An 11,870-nucleotide genomic window follows, 5' to 3' on the forward strand; every position below is an offset into this window, starting at 1 on the left:
AAATGGCCTGACCAGGGGGTAGCACAGTGAACAGAGCATCAGACCCAGGTTGGAAACCCTGAGGTTACCAACTTGAGCACAGGCTTATCTGGCTTGAGCATAGGCTCACCAGCTTGAGCGCAGGATCATAGACATGACCTCATGGTCTCTGGCTTGAGCCCAAAGATCACTGGCTTAAAGCCCAAGGTCACTGGCTTGAAGCCCAAGGTCACTAGCTTGAACAGGGGGTCACTGGCTCAGCTGGAGTTCTCCGGTCAAAGCATGTATGAGAAAGCTATCAATGAACAACTCAAGTGTCACAACAATAAGTTGATGCTTCACATTTCTCTCCCTTCCTGTCTCTTTCTCACTAAAAAAAATTAAAATAAAATAAAAAATTCTAGCAAATGGACTTCCTTTTGGGAAATACAATAAAATAGTAAAAAATGGTGGATAAAATTTGTCAAACTTTTTATTTATTACTTAACCTCTTTTAAAAGAGGGAAGTCTTCCGGGGCCGAAACATGAAGACATGAATGTCAGAACAGCAAGCAGATGGTAACACTTCATCAACCTTTTAGTATGGAGCGGCTAACAACTCTAGATAATAAATAAAAAATTTTAATTATTAAAAACAAAAGAAAAATACAGTACTTTTAAAAGAACCAAATTTGAAATAGAGCCAAATAAAACTTATTATATATTTGAAAAATAGCAACTGTCAAATGACAAAATGAGGCAGATGCCTCTACCTCAATTTCTCTCCCTAATTTTCTTCCATTTCTTTGTGCCTGTGACATTTCCCTGCGTCTGCTGCTGGGAGTTCACATGAGGTACGCTCCCCATCCTCCTGTCCCTTTCCTCAGGCCCTCAACTCAGCTGAAATAAAAAAGAAAACCAAGAACTAAGAATATATATTAAGACTTTGTCCCTAGTTCATGAGGAAATCCTCAATGTCTTCCCTCCCACCAGCCAACCTTTGACTCAGAGCTGGTGGTGAGCAGAGTGAGATCAGCTGACTGGTGAGGAGGGTGTGTATGATGTGCACATGCCTGAATGCTTATACTTGAACCCGGGGTTGGCAGGCAGGGTGGAAAGGAGTGGATCAGAGGATTTGTAAGAAGATCTCAGCAGTGAGACCTTTAATCTCTGACACAACAGCTTGTATGGAGATTATGCTGTGAGAGATGACCTCGGAAGACCAAGTAGCCAGAAGCACTGAGATTGCTGCCACCTCTCAATTCAGACAACTGAGTCTTGAAAGACCAGTCCAGAATGGCAAAGACTGACTATCCTCTTGGACCCTCAGTGTCCATTGGAGAAGTTCCAAACCTACCCTTGAAAGAGGCATCCCATTCCAAAGATTAGAAAACTTAAGTTCTCCAAAGAAAAGGGGCTTGCCCGAGTACCCTCCATAAGTCAATTACAAAGCTAGGATTAAAACTGAGATACCTGCCCAGTGTCCCTCCTTCCAGTCCCAGAAATCCTCAGAGTACCCAGGGTGTGCAGCAGAGGGACACGCTAGCTTTTCCCAACAGCTGAGCTTCTGTGACCTGGAACATCTCTCATTCTCAGCAAAATCCTTGCCTTCTAACCTACCCCTCCCACCTCCATGCAAATACTTGCCTGGGATCAGAAAGGAAAGATGGAAGCAGTGCTGAACATCAAGGAGAAAAGAATGGTTAAAGAATGTGTAGTTGGTGGCAGGTGCTGGCCATGGATGCCCTGGAGACTGCTGAGGAACTAGGCACAGCTGTGTCTTAGACTGAGAAGTTGAAGCATTGGTAACAGGACTAGTTCAGGAATGTATCTATCCATTCCTGCCTGCCCAGCTATTCTCTAATTCCTACTAGCATTCACCAAGCTCCTAATACATGCTACTCTTAGGTTAAATCTAATTGGGCACCTAATATATAGCAGACTCGCGAATCTCATTTAGTTATAAGAAAGGCTCTAGCCTGACCAGGCAGTGGCGCAGTGGATAGAGCGTTGGACTGGGATGCCGAGGACCCAGGTTCGAGACCCTGAGGTCGCCAGCTTGAGCGTGGGCTCATCTGGTTTGAGCAAAAGCTCACCAGCTTGGACCCAAGGTCACTGGCTCGAGCAAAGGGTTACTTGGTCTGTTGAAGGCCCGTGGTCAAGGCACGTATGAGAAAGCAATCAATGAACAACTAAGGTGTCGCAACGCGCAACAAGAAACTAATGATTGATGCTTCTCATCTCTCCGTTCCTGTCTGTCTGCCCTTGTCTATCCCTCTCTCCGACTCTCTCTCTCTGTAAAAAAAAAAAAAAAAAGAAAGCAATCAATGAACAACTAAGGAATCGCAATGAAGAATTGATGTTTCTCATCTCTCTCCCTCCCTGTCTGTCTGTCCCTATCTGTCCCTCTCTCTGACTCTCTCTGTCTCTCCCTCAAGAAAAAAAAAAAAAAAGAAAGGCTCTATAGAGAGGGCATTATAATCCTGCTACCCAGATGAGGCACCTGAGTCTCGAAAAGGAGGAAGTACCTTATACAAGGTCCTGCAACTGTTCAGTAATAGAGCTAGGATTTGAACCCTGCCCTGTCTTGAAACTCCTAAATTTTTTTCCAGGACCATCAATGCTTTTTATCCCATTTAGTCCCCTATAAAAAAGTAAATGCTTCATCATAAACATTTTACTTCATTTTAAAGTGAATCACCTCTGCAAGTCACTTAAGATTTGTAAAGTAAATAAAATAGAAAAATACGCATCACTCAATTTCTCAGGCACTTATATATAAAATCCTTGGTCTGTCTGGTATGTCATTTCTCTATTCCCACCCCACCTTTCTTTCTCCTTTTCCCACCCTTGGGCTTCCTCCCATGTCCTGACACCACAAAATACAATTCTACCTGCTATGGAGTGCTTCGCAAGCACAGCCTCTGCTTCACACCACAGAACAGTTTAAAAGAAATGGGAAGAGAAGACAGGTAATAAATATCTCTTCCTTGGGCTTGTTTTCTCATCTGTTTGTAAAGGAACTGGATCTCTGATGTTTGTGACGTTATGCATCGATAAGCCAAAGGCTGGGCAGTGGCCACAGTTCTTCAGCCTCACAGTGTCCCCAAGAGTGTGGGGTGAAGGGAGGTGATAAGAAGCCCACATGACAAACGAGTTTCCTGGCCAGTCACCCGAGTTGTTTCATCAGTAGTGTCAGGGGTGCCCAAGCTTTAATTGAATTTTCCTTGTATTTATGTCATTGTTTAAAATAAAGGTAGCTCAGGATCCAGTATCTGTCAATAAATTCTGGGCTTTTTTTTTTTTTACAGGGACAGAGAGAGAGATAGATAGGGACAGACAGACAGGAATGGAGAGAGATGAGAAGCATAAATCATCAGTTTCTCGTTGCGACACGTTAGTTGTTCATTGATTGCTTTCTCATATGTGCCTTGGTCGCAGGCCTTCAGCAGACTGAGTAACCCCTTGCTCGAGCCAGCGACCTTGGGTCCAAGCTGGTGAGCTTTTTTTTGCTCACACCAGATGAGCTCGTGCTCAAGCTGGCAACCTTGGGGTCTTGAACCTGGGTCTTCTGCATCCCAGTCTGACGTTCTATCCACTGTGCAACTGCCTGGTCAGGCTAAATTCTGGGCTTTTTATATTCATTTTATACATAAGGAGGTGGGAATTTATCTTTAAATATCATCTAATTTTTCAGTATCTAAATAAACAAAAGACACACACAAATAATTTTTAAACTTTTTAAAATTGATTGATTTTAGAGAGAGAGAAACATTAACTTGTTGTTCTGCTTATTTATGCATTCATTGGTTCTTTTTAAAAAAAATTTATTGATTTTTAGAGAGAGAGGAAGGGAGGGAGAGAGGGAGAGAGGAGGGAGAGAGAACATAGATCTTTTCCTGTATGTACCCCAACCAAGGATCAAACCAGAAACCTCTGAACTTTGAGACAACACTCTAACCAACCAAACTATCTGGCCAAGGCCATTGGTTGATTCTTGTATGTGCCCTGACCAGGGATTGAACCCACAATCTTGGCATGACAGGACAATGCTTTAACCAACTGAGCTACCTGGCCAGAGCCAAAAATAACGTTCGAGCTTTGTTTTTTTAATATAGGATTCTTGTTTAAGGTGTTCCAGAATCCAGCATCTGACTATCTCTGCTTATTATACTTTTTTCCCCAACAATCTCTAGTCAGAGTAGTGTGATTATAGGTGCATGTTAATTTCTCCTTTATTTTTTTATGTATACTATAGCACTTTTATTGATTCATTTTATAGTTTAATTTGGTCCCCTCAAATTAAAATGGCTTACAAAGACCATAGAATATAAAATAACATAAACTAGAAGTAGTTGTGGGGGGGGGGGGAGGAAAAAATAAGGTATAGGCATAAAATTGATACCAAAATGCCAATCATCACATGTTTTATGGGGGAAATTGGGATGTAGGTCACCTTTTTACACCATATACAAGAATAAACTCAAAATGGCTTAAAGACATAAATGTTAAACTTGAAACCATAAAAATTCTAAAAGAAAACATAGGCAATAAAATCTCAGACATTTCTCGTAGCAATATTTTTTCTAATATATCACCTGAGCAAGGGAAACAAAAGGAAAAAATAAATAAATGGGACTATATCAAACTAGTTTTTGCACAGCAAAGGAAACCATCAACAAAATGAAAAGACAACACACTGAATAGGAGAACATATTTGCTGATACATCTGATAAGGGCTTAATATCCAAAATTTATAAGGAACTTACAAAACTCAACATCAAAAAGAAAAGCAGCCAATTAAGAAATGGGCAAAACACCTGAATAGACACTTCTCCAAAGAGAAGATGCAGATAGATGGCCAATGGACATATGAAAAGATATTCAACATCACTAATCATCAGAGAAATGCAAATTAAAATCACAATGAGCTATCATCTCACATTTGTCAGAATGGCTATCAATAAATCCATAAACAACAAGTGTTGGTGAGAGTGTGGAGAAAAGGGAACCCTTCTGCACTGTTGGTGGGAATGCAGATTGCTACAGCCACTGTGGAAAGCAGTATGGAGTTACCTCAAAAGAATTAAAAATGGAACTACGTTATGGCCCAGCAATTCCACTTCTGAGAATATATCTAAAGAAACCTGAAACACTAATTCAAAAAAATACATGCACCCCTATGTTCAATGCAGCGTTATTTACAATGACCAAGATTTGGAAGCAGCCCAAGTGCCCATCAATAGATGAGTATATAAAAAAGCCATGGGAGGCCCTGGCCGGTTGGTTCAGTGGTAGAGCGTCGGCCTGGCGTGCAGGAGTCCCAGGTTCGATTCCCGGCTAGGGCACACAGAAGAAGCGCCCATCTGCTTCTCCACCCCTCCCCCTCTCCTTCCTCTCTGTCTCTCTCTTCCCCTCCCGCAGCCAAGGCTCCACTGGAGCAAAGCTGGCTCAGGCGCTGAGGATGGCTCTGTGGTCTCTGCCTCAGGCGCTAGAATGGCTCTGATTGCGGCAGAGCGATGCCCCAAGATGGGCAGAGCATCGCCCCCTGGTGGGCATGCCGGGTGGATCCTGGTCGGGCGCATGCGGGAGTCTGTCTGACTGCCTCCCCGTTTCCAGCTTCGGAAAAATACAAAACAAAACAAAACAAAACAAAAAAGCCATGGGATATTTACACAATGGAATACTATACTCAGTCATAAAAAAGAAGGAAATCTTACCGTTTGTGACAGCATGCTGGGACCTAGAGAGCATTATGCTAAGTGAAATAAGCCAGTCAGAGAAAGACAAGTACTATATCATCTCATTTATATATGGAATCTGATGAATAAAATAAACTAAAAAACAAAGCAGAAACAGACTCACAGATACAGAGAACAGACTGACAGCTGTCAGATAGGAAAAGGGTTGGGGCTGGGTGAAAAAGGTGAAGGGGTTATGCAAAGGAAAAATAAGAACATACACACTGACAACAGTGTGGTGATTATGGGAGGGGAAGAACAGTGAGGGGAGCTGGAAAAGGAGGAAAGGGGGATAAATGGTAACAGAAGGAGACTTGACTTGGGGTGGTGAATGCATGGTGCAGGTGCACACCTGAAATCTATATAATGTTATTAACCAATGTCACCCTAATAAAGTCAATTAAAAAATCTTTTACGCTTTTCCCCAAATGAACTAAAAATTAAATTTTGAAGCTTTCTAATAACCAACACAAAGGGAAAAACCTGAATGGTTTTATATCTTACATGGCCAATAAAAATTAAAACAAATTAATTGCTCAAGAGAGGCACAGCTCTCTCTGTCTCTCTCTCTCCTCTCTCTAAAATCAATAAACAAAATCTAAAAGGAGAGAGAGACATAGCTGTTTCTAATATTTTGGGATAGGCTATGTTTCCTAATCCCATCCTTGCAGCAGCTCTATTTCATAGCACTGAGGTTTGGTCTTCCCTGGCTACCTCCTAAGTTAGTATATCTATGGTAGTGACTGAAAGGGAGCCCAAGGGGGCCTGCTGGGGCACTCAGAATGCTCTATTTCTTCATCAGGGAGCTCATTACACAGGTACGTTCAGTTTGCGGAAATTCATCAAGCTATACACTTAACATGTGCACTTTTCTGTACATATGAGAAACTTCAACCTGACCAGGTGGTGGCACAGTGGATAGAGTGTAGGACTGGGATGCAGATGACCCAGATTTGAGGCCCCAACGTCGCCAGCTTGAGCATGGGCTCATCTGGTTTGAGCACAGCTCACCAGCTTGGACCCAAGGTCGCTGGCTTAAGCAAGGGGTCACTTGGTCTGCTGAAGGCCCACGGTCAAGGCACATATGAGAAAGCAATCAATGAACAACTAAGGTGCTGCAATGAAGAATTGATGCTTCTCATCTCTCTCCCTTCCTGTTTATCTGTCCCTATCTGTCCCTCTCTCTGTCTCTCTCTTTGTCTCTGTCACACACAAAAAAAAGAAACTTCAATGAAATGTTTAACACACACACACAACCTGGGACCACAAGGACAAATTGCACCCTTTTTTAACAAGTTGGTTAGTAGTTAAATTAAAAAAAAAACAACTTTAGCATAAAAAATAAATTACATACTAAAAATCACAAGGTAAAAATAACATTCATATTTGCTTGTCTTGTGAATACTTCTAACACTGAAAGCAGCACTTGTTAGAACCTAAGAGTTTATAAAAATTTAAGATTTATCCAGCATGCTTTGCTCAAAATATAACATATTCAGCCCAATGCCCTGTAGTACATATATACATCATCCAGACTATTCTTACCTCTTCCAGTAGTGTTTCTTTGTATCAGATAACATATAAATCTTTTAATTATAGATCACAGAGTCAAAAGAGGATTGTCTTTAGGTGCTAAATGTATGGTTGGCCTAGTTTAGACCTCATCATTCTTGGATATAAGAAAAAATGCTCATGGAAAATAAAAGGGTAGGTTTTGAGACTGGTGGAACTTGGTTGAGAACTAGGCAGTGGACAGCCAACTCCAAGAACAGCCTCTAGGCCCCATTCCAAAGCAAACTCTGCTATGGCGGCTGCGCTGCTGTGCCCCATAAAGCTCGGCACTCAGAGGGCAAGGCTCTGTGGCCTGGAAAATTACTGCAGTGCAACTACCAGCCGCTCCTAAAACCCGTACAGAAGTGGTTGCTTCAGAAGACCTTATGGTGCAAAGCAGTTATAATCACACAGGGCAACACCGCCCAGCACAGGGAGTGGTAAGCAGCCCAGCACCCCTCAGCAGGTGAATGGGGCCTCAACTCAGACTGAGAGGCCCTGGGAGGTGGGCAGGATAGGAAGAGTAGCTGTGATGCTGCAATTCTACTGGCCACGTAGAAACAGGGACTGAAGAGACCAGGGAAAGGAGATACCACGTCTGGGTAAAGTCTTCTGTTGTCACACACTGCATTCCTGGTACACAACGGAAGGTCCAAAGAAAACACATTTATAATTAAAAAGCATTGATGGCTTAATTATTTTCCTCTGCATTTGTGTTTAAAGGCTATTGTTTATATGTATTATGGTATGAGGAACAACAATTCCTGGGTTCTACTCTTAGATTCGTCACTGATCAAGTATCTGCCAGTGGAAACTAAAGTGTCAGGTACTCAGAAATTCTGAGCTTATCATCCATAACCAGAAGATATTTATTTGAGTGCTTAGTATGTGACCAGATTTGAATACTGATTTGAAGTTACACGCAGCAGCTGGGTGACCAGAATGACGACACAAAGACAGGTAAGTAGGATACAGGAACAGGAGCTGGAATTTCCATTGGAAAGGGGACCAGCCCAGCCAGGGCAGTGATAGATGGAGTCCCAGACCACCAGGAGCACATGAAGCAGCTGTGCTTCCTTTCTCCACTCGCCTGTGCTCTGAGTTTCAACTCTGAGCCACGCCATCCCTGCTCTGCCCACACATCTGTCTCATTTGTTTCTCCCTCTCTCCTTGCCTGCATATCAGATTACTGCTCTGCCCCAAGTTACCTGTTACTGGAGGGTTTGTATCCTTTCCAAATCTGAATGGCTGTGGGGACTCCTGGAGCTGGAGTGTCTGCCTGACATCTGTGAGTGTGTCTCCTCTGCCCACTCAGAGTCAATTATAAATCATAGGAGCCAACCAGAGAGATGTGTTATAGATTTAAGGCAGTGAAAGCTGATTAATTCCTGAGCTTGAGAACACTTTGGGGTTCACCAGGTAAACCTGGCTCTTACATGGGGACATACCAGACCCAGCCTTGGGAAGTCTAGACAGTGGCTGGTACATGGTGTCATTCAGCCCTTCCTGGCTCTGAACCCAAACACAATCTCTTAGCTCCAGCATCAAGTTAGTTCTAGCAGGTCAATTACAGAACAAAGAATCTAGAAACTATTTTAGTTCAGATCTCTGCCCTTAGGCGGGACCTAGCTAAATCAATCTGAACAAATGGGTATAACTTATTAAAACCTGCAAGAATGGAGAGTTGTATTTAACTTTCAAGAACAGTCTGTTCCCAGGGCTGCTTTTCAGCCAGCACACACTGGTATAGCTGTACCAGTTATCAAACTACTGAAATATTTATTAACATGTTGGGATACAGTGACCCTCTGAATGCCCCACTACCACCTTGAACTGTCCCCAGGACAGCTTCATGACCCAACAGCTAAAGGGCTAATGCCAATCACAGCAAGGGAACTTCAGTACCCTGTTCAGGCACCATCATCCCTACCAAAGTATTGTTGTTTTTCTGTTACCCTTGCCTGTTCCATTCTATATGACTACCCTATTCTAAAACTTTCAACTGCTCTTATCTATACATGTCATTCATTAAGGTTGTCATTAAAAGTCGTTCATAACACAGCATCATTCCATATTCTCTTTCAAACCTTCTGCTGCACCAAGCCAAAGGTTCCACATTCCCAGACACTAACTTTCCCCTGCCTCTTGGTCTTTGTATACACTGCCCTTTCTGTATCCATTAAAATCTTACCAATTCCTCAATATCTCTTGAAATATCACCATTTCCATGAAATCAGTTAAAAAAGAGCTGCATCTCATTACCAGAAGTGTCACAGCAACACCTATATACTACATTTGTAAAACTTCATGACTGTTTCATATTATGATTATTTTTATAAGTGTACCCAAACTCCCTTCCTAGGGCGAAGGCTGTTGAGAGGGCAGAAACCATAATCTTAGTCATCATTCTATCTATGTGACACAGTTCAAGGGACGTGCCAAATAAATATTTGTTTAAATGAGCGAGCGAACAGCTCTAATTATTTTGTCCAAAAGACCAATTTTCAATCCGTCAATGACTTTGGTTGCTTTTCTCTGAAGTTACTCCAACAGGGGTTGTATCTTTTTTTACATAAGGAGCCCAGAGTGCACATCATCCATTATCTTAAACTACTGAGCTATTCCATGAAGATGAAGCAGGAAGCCTCTCCCCTGTCATTACTTCACCACCCTAGAGTCTGTGACTGCCATCTCTCCAGCACCAGACTGATGGACCCTCACACAGGGACAGGCAAATGAAAGGTTCTTGGTAAAGGATAGCCTCACAGATGACAGGAAAGTGGTGGTGGAGTGAGCTGGCATGGACTGCTAGAGGGAGGAGGCAGGCTGGGTTGTTGGAGAGCAGAGCCAAGATGGGACTCTGGTTGCTGTGGTCAAAGCCACGGGTACACCCTCGAGAGGGGAAATTTTGCTACACTGGTTGCTGAGGATTGGTCAGGGTGTAGAGGAGGGAACGCTAGCCACCCTCTTCCTACCTCTCTATTCCCTAATTCCTCCTCCCCTGCTCTCCCTCCAGAGGAATAGCTCTAAGCTGGAAGTAAGACCTATAAGGACAAGCGGACTTTGATGCAAGATGTCTGGGCTTCTTATAAACAAAGAAGGATGGGAGACAAGGAGCCAGAAACCACAGCCACTGTCCAAATCTCATTCCAAAAGGAAATCAAAGAAAAAGTAGAACACCATGGGATGGCCAGCATGAAAAGCCACCCTGTAGAACAAGTGGGTTTCAGGGTTCCAAGTCATCCTCCAGTATCCAGGCTTGGACTCTCATAAAAAAATGATGGTTAAGGAAACAGAAAGCCCACTCTGGAATAGGAAGCTGTGAACATTTTTCTGGAGAAGAGTCAGTTTGGAAAAGGAAATAAAAAATAAGGAAACTCAATCAGAATTCAGATTTATCTAGAAGGAAAGCTAAACAGACTCAATAATTGATGGCTAAGGATGAGACAACCAATAAGAGACAGAGTGTGAGATTCTGATTATGGCAAACTGCTCTGATCTGAGGAGAAAACACACTTCTGGTAAAAGTATGTGTTGGGATTGGAGAGGAAGAAGGAAAGTCACTGATATCAGGGTCACTAAACAACTGCTTTCCTCTGTTTTTCATTTGTGCAAAGGATCCCACTGGCCACTCCATTAGTAAAGTTGAGAAGGGGTGTCCCAAGGAGAAAAGAAGGAAGATCCTTCCCAGGACCTCCCACCTGCACACACTCCACCTGGGCTCATCCACTTGGGACTATGAAGGGTTTGGAAGGGTAGATTCACTCCGCCTCTCAGAGGGAAAAACAAGGCTAGGGAAGGGAAGAACTAGCCATGGGAGAGCAGATTTGGGTCATCAGAAGGAAGAACTCTCCTACTTAGAGCTGTGGAACTGTCTTCCTCATAATGTGCTGAGCTCTCTGGCCTTGGAAATGATCAAGAAGGGGGGAACACAAAATCTTTGTAACCACGCTGAAAGAAAACATGGAGGTCATTTGGTCCAACTTCCTCCTTCTACCAGAGAAGTTGCCCTTTTCTCTTGGATTCCCCTACTAGTTGGTGACAGAACCGGGATTGGAACCCCAGTCTCCCAACTCAAAACCAGAATTATTTCAACTGCCACAAAGTGAGAGGTTCCACTGCACATATTATCTCTATCCTCAACCAGCTCAATTCCTAACCCTAGTGATTTCCTCTCTTTGGCTACAGGAGGCAAAGCACCATGCTCAACTCCGGGCAAAGCAGCTGATGCAAGGACATGTCAGAGACTTTTCTCACCATTAATCTCTACAGTCTTTCCTTCAGTTTCCTGAACAGACAAAAGTGCAGGCAAGGGAGAAGATGTGGTAGAACTATGAACCTCTGCCCCTTGGGCTTGGGAAGGGAACCTGGTAGTTTTGGGAGTCTCTCCATTCCTTCCTGCTGTTAACATTGACCTTTTACAATCCCTGACACTTTTAGAGTTTTATTTCTTAGTTCCATCAATAGTAAATTGAAAATCACCTCAGATAGCTATGTCTATTGAAGTAGAGAGAGAGAGAGAGAGAGAGAGGAGAGAGACCATTCCCTCCCCATTTTCCTAGAAGGAAACTGAGGCACAAAAAAATTAAGGAGCTTTGGCTAAGTTAAAAGGCATTAAGT

The 11,870-nt window shown here is 42.9% G+C and overlaps 1 protein-coding gene across 1 annotated transcript in view; it reads right to left on the bottom strand.

Moving 5' to 3' along the window:
- Nucleotides 1-11,870, bottom strand: part of B4GALNT3 (beta-1,4-N-acetyl-galactosaminyltransferase 3) — a 121,140-nt gene that overhangs the window by 108,033 nt on the left and 1,237 nt on the right. The window lies entirely within an intron of this gene.

This window comes from Saccopteryx leptura, chromosome 2 (genome assembly GCF_036850995.1).
Source record: "Saccopteryx leptura isolate mSacLep1 chromosome 2, mSacLep1_pri_phased_curated, whole genome shotgun sequence".
NCBI classification, from domain to species: Eukaryota; Metazoa; Chordata; class Mammalia; order Chiroptera; family Emballonuridae; genus Saccopteryx; species Saccopteryx leptura.